The following is an 18200-nucleotide window of genomic DNA, read 5'->3' as shown; positions in this document are numbered from 1 at the left end:
GCTTTAATACTATAACATGCCTACCAATGCAAACAGAGATATCCAGAATAAAAACGTATATTTACTACATAGAATAGACTTTTATTTATGCCTTGTGTGAAGCACTTTGAATTGCCATTGTTTAGGAAATGTGCTATACAAACAAACTGTGCTTTGCCTTGAGCAAGCGAGGCCAGAGAACGGACCTCAGACGAGTGCAGACCTTTCTCTTGCAACACACAACCTTTTTCGTTTAACCCTTGTCCCCCAGTCAACTAGATATCCCCAAACACCCAGAGTTTTAGGGTTGCCAGGCAACAACAGTCCATGAGTGCCCCATGTAAGCCGGTCTGGCTGTGGTTGTTGATCTTCTTGTCAAGGCAGATGTGACGAGCTGGGGAGCACAGATGCCAGAAGCTGAGCTTGGGAGGCAAAGAGGCCAGAAGCTGAGCTTGGGGAGCACAGAAGGTAACAAGTTTCTGAAAGAGGGTTTGTTAAAGTGTGTGGCCTGACCTCACCATGATTCAAGAAAAAAAAACTTGTACTGTTTTATTAATGTTTTGTAATGCTTTTAAGGATAAGATAGGGTGCACTTAAAAGACCTTGACTTAATTTTAGAAACATACTGTATTTACAACTGAAATGCCAAGATGGTTTGTGTGCAATTCAAAAACCCTTCTCAGATTTACTGGGTAAGTGATTCATCTCAGAGGAAGATAACACTATCAGGAGACAAATACCCAAAGGCATTATTTTACAAAAGGGAAGAGAAATGCATCTGAACCTGTCCTCTCCGGTGAGGGCACCTAGCGCCCTGAATTACAATTAGAATTAGCCAGTCTTGGTTGAGAACAAACGGGCAGCACATTAAATACAGAGCCTTTAAATTAACATGATTGTGTGGGCAATTACACTAAAAGTGTAGAGTGGGTCTTTTTAGAAGGCGCAGTGTGATCTTGTTTTAGGGGATTGGATTTGCTAATTCGGTTATAGCTCCACTATCTCAAGCAGTGCCACTGACCCAGAGTTATGCCAAGCCACTCAGTGGATAGAAAGGGAGGAGGGGGCGGGGAGTCTCAGTCAAGTAAAGCAAACATTCATCCATTTTATTCAACATTTGACATCCTGACACCCAGGGCCCTTCAAAGTCTCCCACAACCTAAACAACATGTTGACCATGTCAAATGAAGATTTTAATCACTTAATCCCTATTCATGTATACTTAAAAAAATGTAAAAAAAGTAGTACAAATATCTGGCGTACAAGCTGACAAGTTACATATGTGCTGTGAGCTTGTACTTGCTATTTATTTTATTGAAAAAGACGTGCCCAAAAGAGGGATGCCAGGTTTAATGCGAGTAGAAGTATTTCCATCCTTTCCTCTTGTTCCAAATAGGCTTACAAGAAATACAAAAGTAGGTAAAGGTTATACTGAAAGAAAGCTTTTTTGTGACACCATTGTCCTCAGGATACTTGAAAACATTGGATATGTTTTGATGTGCTGGTGTTACGCTAGACGGATCATGAGACCCTAAGCATTTTCACAGTTTATAAAGCTGAAGTCAGGAGCAGTTCAAGGTCTGTAAAAGAACACCAGCCCTTCTTTTAACAGTGTTTTGGTTGTATGATTGTGGTGGTGGCTCCAGGGATGTGGGAGTGAACACTGGTGTGGGCGAATCAAGTATCCCTGACTAAAAACACACCAGGTCCAGCTGTGTGTGTGCGTACGTGCGTGCGTGCGTGCGTGCGTGCGTGCGTGCGTGCGTGTTAAGAGGGCCAAATGTCGCCAAAGGTACAGAAATAGACATTGTGAGGATAATAGAGGTATGCTAGAAGGAAACAAATTCAGGTTAGGGTTAGGATTAGGCTTTTAGAAGTTAGGTTTTGTGGTTACGGTTGGCACCCCGAAGCACCGGAATTAGCCTATACTTAGTTGCGTACAAGAATACAACACGTCACGCTGCAACGCATTGTGAGCTTGTAGAACAGCTATTTAAGGTGTGCGACCACCATGCAACTAAATACAACTCGGGCATCCTTTTAATGTCTTCACAAGTACAGAAATACAAACATACGTGTGTATGTGTATGTGTATGTATGTATGTATGTGTGTGTGCGTGCGTGCGTGCGTGCGTGCGTGCGTGCGTGCGTGCGTGTGTGCGTGCGTGCGTGCGTGCGTGCGTGCGTGCGTGCGTGCGTGCGTGCGTGCGTGCGTGCGTGCGTGCGTGCGTGCGTGCGAGAGATCAAGTTGACAGGCACGTTTGTTTCTCTTGGCCCCCGACTGCGCTCTTGGCTCCTCTTGGGTTCATTCAGTGTGAAACCAAATCCTTTAATCAATCCTTTAAACTGCCTTCACCTTTTCCACTATTAAAGCAATTACATTATTAGAGGCCTTCAGGTTCTCAAACCCGATAATGACCATGGGTGTGCTGTACCGTGGCTCTGTTGTTTTGGTTGTTTCAGGGCCAGTTGAACCACTGACCCCCACCCCCTACACTAACACATGCACCCACCCACCCACCCACACGCACAGACAGACCTACTTCAACCGTGTGGGGAGTCTCCCTCGCCAGAAAATCGCCCTCACTATGGGATAAAGATAATGCACAACAATAATTAAGAATACAGTATGCATGCACATGTGTGAATGTCCATGAAAAGGTCTTAGGAAAACACATGTGATGAACATGCGTTTGGATTACGTTTGGATTACGGTTCTACATTAAATTCCATAGTGTGCGTGGCCTGGGTGCTTATACATGAGCATGAGAAATGTGTAAATGGTCATATGGTTGAGGTAGAATGTTTATTTAACTTGCTCCACTACTCTCTCCCTGCCCCTCTGTAAAAACCCACTGGAGGAACTCTATAATTAGTCATAACGTAGACCAGCGCTGACATGAGAGACTGGTGCCTCACTGGAATCAAACCACACCGCAGACCCACAAAGGGAATGGAAGAGCTGCTCTGCAAATGGATTCATCTAAAACACAACCACTTTTGACATCCAAAATGCAATACAAGTTTGAATTCAAATTTGGAAGTAAATCATATCTAAAAATCACACTTGTGTCAAGGGAGGGGCTCAGCGAAGACAGTATTTATATCACCCCGATGACATGTTACGTTGTCATCAACTACCCTAAACAAATATTAAAGTCCATAGACTTTGCTGCATGGCAAAGAAATACATCATATCTCCCCTCAACAAACTCATAGTTCATAGACTTGGCTGGGGACAGGGAATTTATAATTAGGCTAAACAAACATTAAAAGTACATATGACGTAATTTCGGAAAGCCATGCATTGGAGGGGCTAGCGCCCGTCAAAAAACAAAAAGACAGAGGACACTTTAAAGCCTCTGCTGTTTGAAGTGCTATGAACTCATTTTCCAAGGTTAAAATAGGGGGAATTAAGGACAGTTCTGTAACACTTAAGGCAATGAATGTGGCTTTTGGACTGTGTGCCTGCAGTACTTGAATTGTTGCATGCGTATTGTGCTGATTTCTGACTGTTTGAGAACATACAATCTCAGCAGCTTTACTTTCCAAAAAACTCAACTCAACAGAATCTGTGGCCAAATATCTACTTCAGTGCCAGCACCTTTGCTTGAGTATGTATCTCACACAAGAAAACTCACACTGACCTCTGAGAGACTATAAGGCCTGCATTTAAAATTTGTCAGATAATAGCCGGTCTATAAGCTCGTACTGTAGATCAGCTATTTCCTACATTATTAAGCATCACAGCAAAACCAGGGAGTGATATGGCTTCGAATACGCTTCGAGATGTATTCATTTCACACATCTGGAAAAGGAATTACATTTACAATTTACCATGTCACAGTTTCCCCATCTGTGCTACCTGGGTGATGTGTGACCGCGTGTCTGACCTCCCCTGACCTTTGCCCTTCACGGTTCATTTGGCTTATATCGACTCCCGGGGATGACTGCCTCCGCTAACTGCTCATCAGTGTGTAGCCTCACACAAAAGGCAGAAGAGCCCGTTATCAGAAGTCAGATCTCGCTCCGACTGAAATCCATTTCCTTCCTTCTCCATACCACCGACTCCGTCACCACCACATGACAGCAGCTTTTCCGCCTCATTTCATGGGAGATGGCCGGCCTGCGTCACCCAGAAGACAAGGAGAGACAGCTCCATGGTGACCCTGATTCAATCACACAGGCTTTATTTAATTGATTCCTGCTGTTTGGAAATTAGGAACAGCGGCACATGGGCATGGCATCCTGGTAAGTATTATGCTGATTAGACACTACAGTACAGTATACTCTTAAGGCGGTGAGGTCTAAAGGGCACACCAAGGAGAGCTGGACCGCCATGCACAGCTTTTAAAAGCCCAACCCCGGGTCCAAATCCCCTGAAAGGCTCATTTAACCCTGATCCTCCTACTGGAATGGAAATGTGATTTGCTCGCTGGTTAATGTACTAGAGAACCCTTAATGAAATTTGAAAGCAGGCGGGGGGAAGGGAGACATCGACGTAAATTGTTATTTCAAGCCAACTCCACAAGAGAATGGAGTGCTTTTGAATCCACCTTCCCCAGGACGGTCGCAGGGGAAGATGGAGGGCATCTCGGGCTGATCAGGGGCAGTCTCTGGTGGGACGGACAAAAGGCAGCAGTCCTTGGCATTATCTCACCGGGCAGGAGGACTTTGTTAGGCCCTCTATAATAAAGTGAATGCAGGCAGGCACCGGGCTCTAATTGAATTTCCCGGAGCTGGCGACTCAGCTGCTCACCTGCTCACTGCACCATTGTTATACTGGACCTCCAGCGGCCTAGCTGCCATCTCTCCAGATGAAACAAGTGCTTTTCTATCACTGTAGAGGGGAAGAGGCAGATAACAAGGAGACCTTCTAGTAGAGAGATGGAAGGACAGAGGGTGATAAATAGGGTGCTTGTGCACAGTACAATTCGCGGTTAACAAATGTAACCCTCATGGGTCCATTTGGTTACATTTCTACACTCTCTGAGGTACAAATGGATACATTAACACTGAGGTAGGTGTGTGCGTGCATGTGCATGTGCGCACACAACTTGCCAAATTTCATCTAAGCGTTTTGTGGTCATGTTTTCCTGGCATCTGCTTATGTTTAATCGGGTAAACTCTACTGCAGTGAGTCTTAATCTTGTCACATGGATTTGAAATCAAACCCTATCCCTAAACCTGAATTTCATTGGCCTTTTACTTATACTGCGATTTATTTATATGTTTATTTGGGAGGGACAGCACATGATGAACACCACACAATCACACATACAATGCAATGTATATATGCCGGATTTAGCAAGATCGAATGCTAGTAATTTCCATCCGTTGTCCCCAGAAGTTAGACTTTTAAAGTCATTTCACGGCAATAGAAAAATACAGAGAGAAGAGAGGCATTTGGAAAGAGAGAGTAAGGCAGAGGATGTGAATGATACACAGAATATAGAAGTAAATAGAAGTGAATCTTATCTGTACACATTCTTCAATCACACGGCTATAACACTGATAACATTTCAAATGGGATCTTGTTTGTTTTGTGCTAATATTGAATATTTTACATTTCATGTTTTTCAAGTATTCAAGATTACTGCTGGAAAAGAACAACTACTGAAGCAATTTAGATCAAGCTTGTATCCCTGCAAGGTACGTGTCACACTCAATGAGCACCTGCAAATAATTGAACACTGACAGGATTCCTAAAATAATATATATAAAAATAAATACGATTAAATTATATTCAGAGAGATATTTGTATGGTGTGCTCTGGTGTGGTATTACAATGGTGCAATAAGTCATTAGAATGCTATGTTTTCACGGTGTGCATTTAGCCGTTTCTTTTTACAATATGTGAGGCTTTGCTGAAAGCTCGCACAGCTAAAACTCCTGAATGAACTGAATGAGGACATTAGTGTTAAGTTAACACTCAGGATTCTACTGAGCTTCTATGCTCTGCTCAGATGTTATGGGTTCCCCACTTGTGATTAATGTATGAATAAATCTATTTGTTATCCCAGGCTCAATGTAGCTTGACAGTACATTGCGGGTTCGAGTCTCGAGCCTGACGGCCTTTGCTGCGTGTCATTCCCTGTGTCTCCCCGTTTCTCATCGTCTCTCTTCACTAATAGCCTACTATCCAATAAAGGCAGAAAATCCCCAAAAATATCAAAACATTGAATTTAAAAAAAATCTATTATTTGTTGATTATTTTTATTTTGTATTTAACTCATGCCAGAATTGTTTCCTTCAGAACATATGCTTGTATCCCCTAGCCTAGATACTTGCTAGATTTTAGATTTTTAGGAGAAACAAATTAGAAACAGGCTACACTGCCACTACTGTTATCATCCAGTCATCCATTAGCAGTATTCAAGTCATTAATGGAACAATAATGTGCAAAATGGTCTCAGACAAGACACATGTAGATTATCATCGCACAGACCGCCCTCATGAACTCCCACCCTGTTCCGACACTACTTATGCTAAATACGAGTGGGAAGGTAGATGCGCTGCGGTGGTGAGGAGCGAGTGACCTTCAGGGAGCCAAGGTTACAGTCCCATGCACAGCTGGGAAGAGAAGCTGACAAGTTACTCTATGAATTAATGATGCAAGTCAAGGTCAAGTACCAGCTGATTATGCACCCCTTATGCAGTCTGGGGAGGGGGGAAAACACACACTGGCAAATACCTTTACACCTGGAGAAGTGATTATGCATCACTGTCTATAGCTAAGCTGCAGCTCCCTTTCCTCCATTGCAGGCTAAGGAAGAAGTACTAGAAGTATACTTCTGGAGGAAGGTATACTATTAGCCTGAATTTGAAATAGGGGAAGCGAAGCATTTTCACAGCTCTTCTCTGCAACCGCAACATTCCACCGACAGCCTGGAGCATGGCGAAGTGTGAGATCAGTCACAGAGGCAGGAGCAACATCCTGAGAACGTGTAATCAGTATCTGGGCTCCTGTTAATTGAAGATGTTAGCGCAGCCGAGTGGGAAATGACATGGTGACTGTTTCCCTGCTAGCCACAGATGGACGGTAGATGTCTGTTGCACTGCCAACCCCTATGAGCCCCTTTTAAGCCACACTTATGATTTTACGTAAGGAGGGTCATAATGAAAGATGATTGTAAAGATAGATGAGTGTTACTTTGTTGAGGTTGGTGAGACAACTAGTGGCAGAACAGTTAAACAGAATTCTTTCAAAGTTTGAGTTATGCATATAACCTGTATCCCCTACAGTTTCTCATCTAAAAGTATCCCAACTGAGGTGTTGGGGGGGAAAAAAGTCATAGAGCATATATTTCATATAGGAGTTCTACTGACAAATTAGATTACCATACTGCCCCCTAGAGGACAGAATTAGCATTCAGCTCCCCTAAATGGTCTTTTAAAAAATCATATTGATTCAAACTGAGATCTGTTACAATTTGATCATAATTGATAATTCATGTCCATGTTAGTACATTTGACTGAGTAAAGAAATAGGCTTTTCCTTGGTGACATCATGTCCTTACTTATGAACTCGACACAGACCTTCAAGACAAATCTGTCAGCATTCATGCGTAAGGTTCAAGGCACCATTAATGATGCACCACCAATATTCTGTTTCCGACGGCAAGCTTGCAGACTTTTCATAGCCTTGTCTGATTTTTTCACCTCAACTCAGCAGTTGCCAAAGTTCATCCTCATTACCAAGGTTTCCCAAAGGCAGAATACATAAAGCTAGTATGACCCATCCTCAAAAATCTATCTATAAATTCCACAAATGTCTATGTGTACGCCTCTCCTTCGCATATCTCGAGAAGCATTCAGCCAATTCCTTTCATATTTGCTCTGTGTATTGTTGATGCCCCAAATATGCGAATAAATATATAAATAAAATAGACGTGATGCGAAATGACGCTAATGGCGGGCATGCGGGTATGGGCCTGTACTGACGCCGTAGTACAGGTACTGACTGCACTAGTACTACAAAAACATGACACAAGAATGCATCAGATTCCATTCTGCATCTTCTATCCCTCTACAGTACAGCACCTCCGTGAAGAACAACCTCCCTGTGTGAGCATGGCAGGCCTGGTGTTCATGGCAGGATACAGTGATGTGGATTCCAGAAAACAAACCTGTATGATCCCCATCTGAATAGACTGCCTCATTATCTCAACATGCAGACCCAGTGTGTTGTCTACACAAGGCCAAGGAAACTCTACCAGACCCTCATGTCTGTCTGTCTGTCTGTCTGTCTGTCTGTCTGTCTGTCTGTCTGTCTGTCTGTCTGTCTGTCTGTCTGTCTGTCTGTCTGTCTGTCTGTCTGTCTGTCTGTCTGTCTGTCTCTCTGTCTGTCTGTCTGTCTCTCTCTCTCTCTCTCTCTCTCTCTCTCTCTCTCTCTCTCTCTCTCTCTCTCTCTCTCTCTCTCTCTCTCTCTCTCTCTCTCTCTCTCTCTCTCTCTCTCTCTCTCTCTCTCTCTCTCTCTCTCTCTCTCTCTCTCTCTCTAAGACACACTTAACGGATTTCTAATAGGCAGGTGACCTTTTTTGTCTCTGCTGATAACAGCTCTGAGAGGGAGGGGCTCATTTCATCGCTCTGAACATGAGACGGAGCGACCTCACCCCTCTGCATATAGACAGGCAACCCTGCCGCGTGGCGCTGGGTGCCCCTGTCACAGGGGGGCATCAAGGGGCTTGGATGGGGTGAGGAGGAGAAATGCTAAAAGCATAGCGGTCAGTGGTGAGTCTGACAACAGAGATCTTTAGGCTGTAATGAAGCGAGGAGAATAATGAAATCGGCACCCAGGCAAACATGCAATCAAGAGGCAGTGAAGCAAAATTTATAGTTTGCCGTATGTAAACATAGCAGATACAAGATACCATAGAACTTGCACGAAAACGAATTTCACCCACTTTTTTACGTCTGTAAACCTAGCTGTGACGTGACAATAAAGCTGATTCTGTGTGTGCTGATCTATGTGCTTATAGATCAGCTATTTTTTTGCACATGACACAATTGCAAGACGGAGCATCAGCTGGGTATAGAGCGCCGAAGTCCTGACGTCACTCGCTCATCCCCTGGTTCTGCCTGGTTCACGGAAGTAATTTCTCTATGGAGAATCATCTTAAAATCGTCTCATATAAGCATTGTGGTCCAAAAATAAACAAGCTGTCTCTGTGTTATTGTCAGGGAGGTGTCTCTGTATCGTTTGCGACAGTCGGTCACTCATACTGTATATGATACAGTCTGTTTCTACAGCGAAAATGTAATTAATTCAGTAACAGTAACAATAGCGTTTTCTCTCAGTCAGTTGATTCTTCATATCCATATGAGTGAAACGGCCGGGATGACATGTTTATTTTTCAAACACAGTTATTATATGAGACGATCTAAAATCCCCCTATGGGGATTACAATGCAAATAAAAAGTACATGAACCTGTGGATTTGCGCCCTCTACCGATATTGACGTCAGACTTCGGTGCTCTATGACACAGAGAGAGGGAGAACGAGACAGAAAGAAGAAAGTGCCAATAATAGGCAATAAGGCTGATGTTTGAGACCGCTTCCCCCCCACACACACACACACACACACACACACACACACACACACACACACACACACACACACACACACACACACACACACACACACACACACACACACACACACACACACACACACACACACACACACACACACACACACACACACAACCACCACCACCACCACCACCACCACCACCACCAACACTACACTAATGTTCTCCCCAACAATTGTGTCTTCCCAAAGCCATTCTTCTCCGTGTCTCCTCTGAGACATGGGAGTCACATCTGACTCCAGCTCTAATAGCAGCATTTGTGGGATGAATAGCCTTCTAGCCAGCTATCCCATTTTAATAACAATGCAGCCAGATGCATAAATGTTCCTAACAGACAACAGTGGTCCTTCCTGTCCGGGAGCACATCATGGCTCTGTGGGCGGATGAGGGTGTTCGGCAATGGCAGCCATTTAACGCTAACGTGTGTAGACAGGCGAACGTGGTGGTGTGGCGTGAGAGAAATTATGCTATCACAAGACTTTTTCTGCCCCTCCAGCGGATTTTCCTTTTTAATCAAAAAGCTCATTACGGTACATGCAGGTTGAGTTGTCCTTTATGTCTTGCAGAAATGTGATACGGCTAACCTCAGGAAGTCAATGCAATTATTGACAAGAGGGGAGAAAAAGTCCCCAGCTCCCGCACAGTCGGGTAACCTTAAACATTTACGCCGGCTTTTGTTTTTCTAGAGTTCCAAGCAATTCGATTTGATTTCTCATTACTCCCAGAGTAACAAAATGAGAGCCACAGGCGATAATGAAGCCTCTTTGTTCTGGCCTGCAGCTCTCACGGCCATTCCCAAAGAAAGTAATTTGAAATCAGGTTTCATTCAGGAAAATGGCCCATCCCAGTGTTCCAATATATAACCTGATGGCCTGATTCTCTCACTCTCTCCCGAGTCCCCTAGAACCCTGAATGGTTATGTTTTGTGATGAAACAACTCCTGCAGGCAGTGATAATATGCCTAATGTACAGCACTGCGGCAGCTCAAAAAAAGAAAAAACTGTCAGAAAGCTAAACAATGTTGTTTTTTTTGTTGTTTTTTAATGACTTTCTAATTGAGGCATATGCTGTGGACATGACAGATAAATTAGCTATTGTCAACGCATTCAGCTGAGAAGCATCATTTGTGGCTCATGTTTTCCTTTTCTTTCTTTTTTTAAACCAGCCAGCTCAATGTGATGTTGCTGTTTGTGTCTGACTTTATGCCAATGTTTAGCTCGAGCTCATCCTTGCAAGTCCAACATTATTTGGACCTACTGTAGTACTAGTAGGTAGTGTACTGTATCCCGAGTCCCGACACGAACTTCCACCAACAACAATCAATGCTGAGCATATTTTTGAGGGTGCATAGTCCACTCATTAAGGAAAGAGAGAAAGACGTTTGTGTCTTAGGTCCCTTTCTCTAAACAGTTGGCTATGCAGCTCACTGTACCGTGGGTCTACCAACTAAACAACTTGGCTTGTTTCACACAGTGACTGTAGACTGCTGTGAAGGACGTTGCAGAACAAACCTGTAAAACTGAGCCAATTTATTTATTTGTAGGCCTAATATACAGCTGTTTGGGTGGGTACAACTTGCCAGATCAAGCTTCTACCCATGTTCCTGCATGCATTTCTGGCAGCCACTGATGTCTGGGACACCCTATTATATATATTTTGCAACCGTGATGATCCCATATTGCCCTCTCGTGTAGTACCTCTCATTTTGCAGTATTAATAGTTGTTAATGTCATCAGGATGTTGACTGCAGGGATGGATAGGAGATTTTTTTTTTTTTTATGTCACCAATCAACACAAAATCGGATGAGTCTATACTTTAGATCTGGAGCTCAGCTGGCCCAGATGGTTTTGATTTTAAGTTTGGTGGTGTGCAGACAGAAGCTTGACAAAAGATGGCTGGGCCATGAAGCAAATGTGGGTATCTTCTGTATACACAAATGTAGGCTACCATTGATCTCCAGAGAGCAATGACATGGTGGTCTCTCAGCCTCTCGCTCAACTCTTATTCCCACAGTCAATAGTTATAAAAGATACGCCCCAACAGGGACATGGAGCTGGCATGTAGCTCCACTGCTGAACGAATATTGATAAAACCCAACATCAACAGTCCCCACTTGGGGTCCATTCACCACGTCCACCAGTCCCCAGTTGCTCAGTGGGTGCTGTCTAAACCGGTCACGACTGCTAGGCACGTGTCTCTAAATGGAAGTAAGTGTAATTACACGACGACAGAGGCAGCTAGCAGCCAGCCAGGCAATCACGTTCCCCTGATTGAGACTGAACGCTAAGGTCTGAAAGGCCACCAGAGTGTGAGGCGGCGGCAGGTGCAATCTGACGCCTGGATAAGCCCGGCTGAAATTAGAGCCTTCCTGCTCTGTTCTACATGGCTCCTGGATGTTGGAATGGCTCTCTCACAGCCAGTTGATGGGTGGAGCACAGCAGGCTGCACCGGTGTAATCATATTCCTCCTTTAATGTCAATAAGGCTTCTCTCATGTCTCAGTTAGCACTCCCTTCTGCAGACTCACAGTAATCACTTTGAAATAGGCACAGCTATAGATCTCTGAGCACCGATTGATGTGATGCAGGATGTAATTGAATTTATTTATTCATCCAAACACAGAATGTTTCCCCAGCTTTAAGTGAATGACGGAGCTACGGATGTACAGGGTTAGTATGTTTATAATTTATTTGCAAGTACAACACCAATATTCATTCAAATGCCGTATTGAGCGCAAATTATGCGGACTTTTCCAACTCATTGCAATGTAACATGTAATCAATTGATAATCATGTCTTGTCATCTCGTCAGAAGACTAGGGCACTAGGCATACCTTAGGCATTACTGTAAATTGTATCTGCTGGAGATTGACATTGATCACACTAATCCCTTTGTTCATGTTTGTATTCAGCAACTAATCCATGCACAGGCAATTACATACTCCACTGACACAGCAAAGTACATTAAGGGGGGTTGATCTTTTCTTCTTTTACAGAGAAACATTAGAAACATACAGTGCCTAATAACATCCCATGCTTCCCATGTCAGCAAGTTAGCTACCAGTGAAGTTTGCAAAATTGCAGCTTATACAATAGCAGTGTGAGTGAGCTGTGATTGGTGTAGCAGTGTCAGCGGAATAGTGATATGCATTCATTTTGAACAATGCCTATTTATCAGCAATGATGTGCTACTATTTCTTTCCTTACATTGGGCTACAGTGATTAGAGTTCTCAAAGTCCCAATGCTGTAGTGGCTCTGGTGTACAGTATGTGATATGTTCTTGCTTACTGTAAATCGCTCTGGAGTAAGAGCGTCTGCTAAATGCCTAAATTGTAAATTGTATGTTGTAGAATGCTGGGCTGGCCCCTTCAGCACCACACCGTACAAATGCTGTAGTGCACTGATGTATGTGGTGTGCATGAAACCGTTAAGTATTACAGGCTAACTGATATACAGGATTGCCAGCAAAAACAAAGTACTGCATGGAAATGTAATTTAATTAGTAGAAATCTAGAACCCCCCATTAAGCCCCAATATTTCAAATTGAATAAACAAAGGCCAAATACATTTTTCTTTGGCAGCTTTATACAAAACAAATACACTGGCAGCCGGTAAAAACTGAAAAGCACTTCGCTTTTGGTCAAATAATTAGTCCAGCTAATGCTTTCTACAAGTCATCAGGTGTTAAAACACAACAAAAGCCTGACAATCCACCTGCTCTGAAGCGATTCTTTAGAGCTGGAAAATTCATTTCTCATACAAATACGTCTCTGCGTAAGTGGATTAGAGCTGATTAGTACCAAGAGGTCATGGATGTGGGTGACATAGCAGGATGGGAATGTGGGGGTGAGGAACTAAATGGCATTATATGCTTTAGCCCCCCTGGGAGACAAAGCCAGTTCTGCTTTAGCTCCTTGCTGTGAAAAGCATCAGTGATACTGGGCCTTCAATTCATGAAAAAATAAGAAATAAAGATAAGATAAGTTGAGAGGAAAATAATTGTTGTAAAATGTAAATACATTTAAAAAGTCCCAGGTTTTACCTTGCTAGAAACTTTTTTTAAAGATTTGTTTTTTGGCTTTTCTGCCTTGTTAGAAACTTAATTTGAATTAACTTGCCATATGCCATCAGAATTAGTCCAAAAAGGCTAAATAGTCCGTGTTCTCACTAGTTAAACCATGAAGTATATGTGTGTGTGTTTGTGTATATTTGTGAAGAACACGACCCCCAACCAAGAATGCGTAGTTGGGTAAGAATTACCTGTGTATTCCGGTCCAGTCGGTGTACAAGCTTAACCAGTTGAATCCTAGCATCCCTCTTCTGGGGAGAACACTCAGCGAAAATAACAGATCTACAACCTCACAAAGTATTGCATTGTGAAGCATGTGAGCTTGTAGATCGAAAGATACAAGCTCACATGCAAAAGATACAAGCAAATATATTTAATGGAGAGTGAAAACAGAAGGGGCCTAGAATACACTCCTGTGTGACTCCGGTAAACAAGTAAGGTTTAAGTGGTTAAACAGATTTGATTATATGTGGAAAAACTAAACGGCGGTATACGTCATTTTGAGACGTGCTGGCAAGTTAAGCTTAACCTACCAATGCAGAATAGCAGACGGCACTGAATTTACTTACCATTGGCACTTCCATCTCATCTTGTATTGCATTAGTATTAAGCAATATCACAATCTGATTAACATAATATTATGTTCCACTTGGGTATGTTTGTGAACTGTGGAGGGTTCTGTATAAGCGACCCAGCCATTATGGCAGTGTGCTTATTCACCGGAAAAACATGAAATGATAAATGAACCAGCTTGTCTCTGTCAACAAAGTGATCTGCTGGAAAGCTATGGCAAAACCAAAACTAGTGCCAACAGTGTCATACACTACATGGTGGCCTATTGAAACCCTGAACTAATACGACGGTTTGTTGTTTACAAAGTGTGACTATCAAAACATTTCTAATCGCCAAGGTTCACTGCCAAGAGAGCCAACCTGAGATGCGGTGCTCTAGCAAGTCCTCACTACAGAAATGCATGGCAGTAAAGTTCTGACATTTTCGATAAATGCTTTTGCAAAGGAGTCATGTCAAAGTCAAACATTAAATGTGATGTTTCTTTTGCTGTTGTCTCACCCAATATTATAGTTTGTGTTGAGTCATAACCTTTTAGAGCAGCATCAAAGTTTGTGCATCAGCTGTGTCTTAAATTGGTGCTATTCGGCTAAAGATCATTTCTCAGAAAAATGTCTGAGCATCACTGTCACCCTGGCTGTTGTTGACACTGACATCTGTTTGCAGGATACCAGCCATGTGCTGGTCCCGTAGAGAAAACGCTGCAGTATGAAATGCCATGGACTGATTTATGACGTGATTTACCCCCGCCCCCCCCCTCACCCCCCATAAAACCCCCTGCAAAAATGAAAAATTACAGTGCTATTGCCAAAATAAAAGGTATCACCTTCACTTGAAAATAATAATAATACGTGTTTTGTTTTTTTGTTTATCTTTATCAACTTCTTACAGCACAACACTGTTTATACATGCAGTAGCTCCACGACTACTGTGGATATTCAAAATCCCACTCTGACCTAAGAGAAAGAATGGAATATTTAACAATTCAATTTAACAGCAATGATGTACGCGAGGAGGAGCATGTGGCGGAGGTTAAAGACAATAATGGGCTACACTAGCATAGAAAGTCCCTCTACCTCCTTCCCCAGTTAGATTAATCAGTTTTTTTACTAATAGCCCACAAAACGTCTCCGAGGCTGACATCTACAGAGTATTTAAGTGGTCGAACATAATGATGCAGGCCCTGATATGAAATCCCAGGCCAGGTCCTCAGAGCTTGCACAAATCAGCTGGTGGGAGTGTTTTCAAACCATTTCAACACGTCCCTCTCTCAGGCTGTTGTTTCTGATGGCTTCAAAATGTCCACCATTTCCCCTGTCCCCAAACACTCCAAGGTAACATGCCTGAATGACTTGATAGTATACCTGTAGCCTTCACCTCATTGTCAGTAATGCTATAGGTCGGGGAGGGGACTTAATTTGTTCCATGCTGCCTGCCACACTAGACTCTAATTTGCATATCGCCAAAACTGATCTACTGACGATGCAATTGCCATTGCCAATTGCTGTTGTGTATGTGAAAGCTGTTTGTGCACTTGTGACATTCAACACTATAGTGCCTGCCAAGCTCAACAGCAAGCTCAGAGACCTACAGTACCACTGACCCTCAACACGGGAGCCCCTCAGGGATGCGTGCTGAGCTCACTATTAGTCTCTATAGACACACTGCAATGCATGGCCATGCACAGCTCCAACATCATCATCAAGTATGCTGATGACACGATGGTGATGGGCATAGTCTCGCGTAGTCAGACAACTATTCCACAATCTCCGAATGCTAGAGTCTGGAACTACACCTCCCAAAATCCGTTTCACATTTCCGTTCACAAAAATATATTAAAATATATCTTTACATTTTCTTTTCTTTTTTATTTCAGCTAAGCAGCAAGCTATATATGCTACAATGATTTTAATTTATACTAGGATAAATGTGTGCGAGTGTTAAGACAAAACGGAAGTGGGGAGGAGGCTTCCCATCATCTTACTCAATCATCAAAAGAGCTTCCGTGTCCCAGACTGTATCCGGAAGCGTTTGAAAATTGTGGGAGGCAACAGTCTGGCCATGTGTAGCCTCGGTACCCAGGCTTTTATTTTCATTCGCGTTTGGCTCAAAAAATGAAAGGCTGGGGGAACGTGACACATTTCCTTGTCTAGGAGAGTAGGAGTGGGAGTGAACTATAGTGCAGAGGGGCGTCGCTTTCCTCTGTTGATTTCTACCAGGGAGGGGAGAGGCGGAGGGGGTCAGGGGTGGGGGCTCAGATCGGTGAACCAATATTCTCCAGCAGTTGCTCCATGCGCGCCTGCCCCTCTAGACCAGAAAGCAGCGCGCTGGCCCAGGCGCTGGCTAGGCCAGGCTAGGCCAGGCTAGGCCAGGCTTGGCCACGTGAGACTATGATGGGTCTGATAATCACGGCTGATGCGCCTGCCTGTGGTTCAGAACACTGGTCCATCGTGTCATGAGAACAACCTCATGAAACGACCTTTGGATGGCCCAGCACACCGTTGGAGGTGAGCTTCTTTACCTCCAGGACATACACCTTGTGGTGCGTATCCAAGGGTATTATCAAGGACACTAAGCACCTGAGCCACAACATGTACATGTTCACGCTGATACTGTCATGCAGGTAATACCACAGTATCAAATAGTATGCAAACAGACTGAGGGACAGTTTCCACAGCCAAGGCAACAAGCTGCTGAATAGACACAGAGACCTGCAGCTGTGTCTATATGTGAATATATCTGTACAGTACTAGACATGTGCGGGACTCACTTCTAGCGCCACGCGTTGCCAATCTGAAGAAGGAAATTGCGGGATTTTGATACTGTTCTTTTTTTTACTTATAAAAGCAAACGTGGCAACCCACAATGTTTTCATATACCCAGTTGTTTGGAAACCGCGAACCTGGCAACCTTGCCAAGTGGCCAGTCTTTTATTTTTTTTCCACAACGTGGATGTAGTGGTTTAGTGAGGGGAAACTGAAATGGAAACGAAAGCTGGTTTAAGCGGTACTGGTGCCATGTAGTGGCCGGGTGTGTAATGACATGTCAAAAAGTGCCCTGCATGCTGAGTCTTATAACAGCTGTGAAGAAATGCAGAAGCTAGGGGGCCTGTTTGGGCTAGCCGATCACAGCTCTGAACGCGGCTCTGTGCAACAGATGCAGGCTGTGGCTTGCTGTAGGAGTTGTGTGACACATGATCGGGTCGGGAGGAAGGAAATGGCGGTGATGGTTGGTGCTATTGGCGATATAAAAGTAAATAAATGGATGCAAGCACATTGAAGATGGTGAAAGGAAGTCTAATTTGGTGGCAGTGCAATGAGAATTGGTGCGCGAGTGCCGTTGTGGCGCGGCGCACGCCGCAGTCAGGGTAAGTCAGTGACGTGTGAGGGGCGGAGTGCAGTGGGTAGAACGGCGGGTTAGGCATGCCCCGAGTGGAATAGTAAGAGAGTGGCGACACGCTTTGATCTCGCCTCAAAGCTGGTACCTATATGGGCTATAGTTACAAACATTGGAACTATCCCATTGAGAATGAGCACTTCCGCATTCCATTGTTACAATGGGAGTCAACGCTAGTGTCGCCACTCTCTTACTATTCCACTCGGGGCATGACGTAGCTAGTGACTTTGGGTCCTGAACTGTATGTGCGCTCTAAGTTCTCGTTTAGTATATGTATATCCATACTGTATCTACACTCTGACCGTAATGTCTTCTGTTTTAACATGCATTATTTGCACTTGCACACAGGAACATTGACCTGTCACACACTTTATATGACATGAATATGACTGAAGAGACATCCTCAGAAATACTTTTATTGGATATCTAGCTGCTTTTGATATTTTGCATGATAAACTGTGAAACACTGTATATTTGATCACATAAATATAACAGTACCGTTCTTGTGCTTTGGATAGCTTTATATTTTGTACTCTTGTTTTGATTCTCCATTTAACAATGTAACTCAAATTCATAGGGAGCTTCACAAAAG

The 18200-nt window shown here is 43.5% G+C and overlaps 1 long non-coding RNA gene across 1 annotated transcript in view; it reads right to left on the bottom strand.

Moving 5' to 3' along the window:
• Positions 1-244: 244 nt before the first annotated feature.
• Positions 245-18200, bottom strand: part of LOC306942592 — a 108678-nt gene continuing 90722 nt past the window's right edge. The window contains exon 3 of the long non-coding RNA XR_013792320.1: positions 245-373. This is a non-coding gene — a long non-coding RNA (uncharacterized lncRNA). The remainder of the gene's footprint in view (positions 374-18200) is intronic.

The sequence above is a fragment of the Electrona antarctica genome (assembly GCF_951216825.1).
Source record: "Electrona antarctica genome assembly, chromosome: 2".
Lineage (NCBI taxonomy): Eukaryota > Metazoa > Chordata > Actinopteri > Myctophiformes > Myctophidae > Electrona > Electrona antarctica.
Note: the sequence above shows the minus strand (reverse complement) of the source record. Positions and strands in the feature narration are given on the sequence as shown.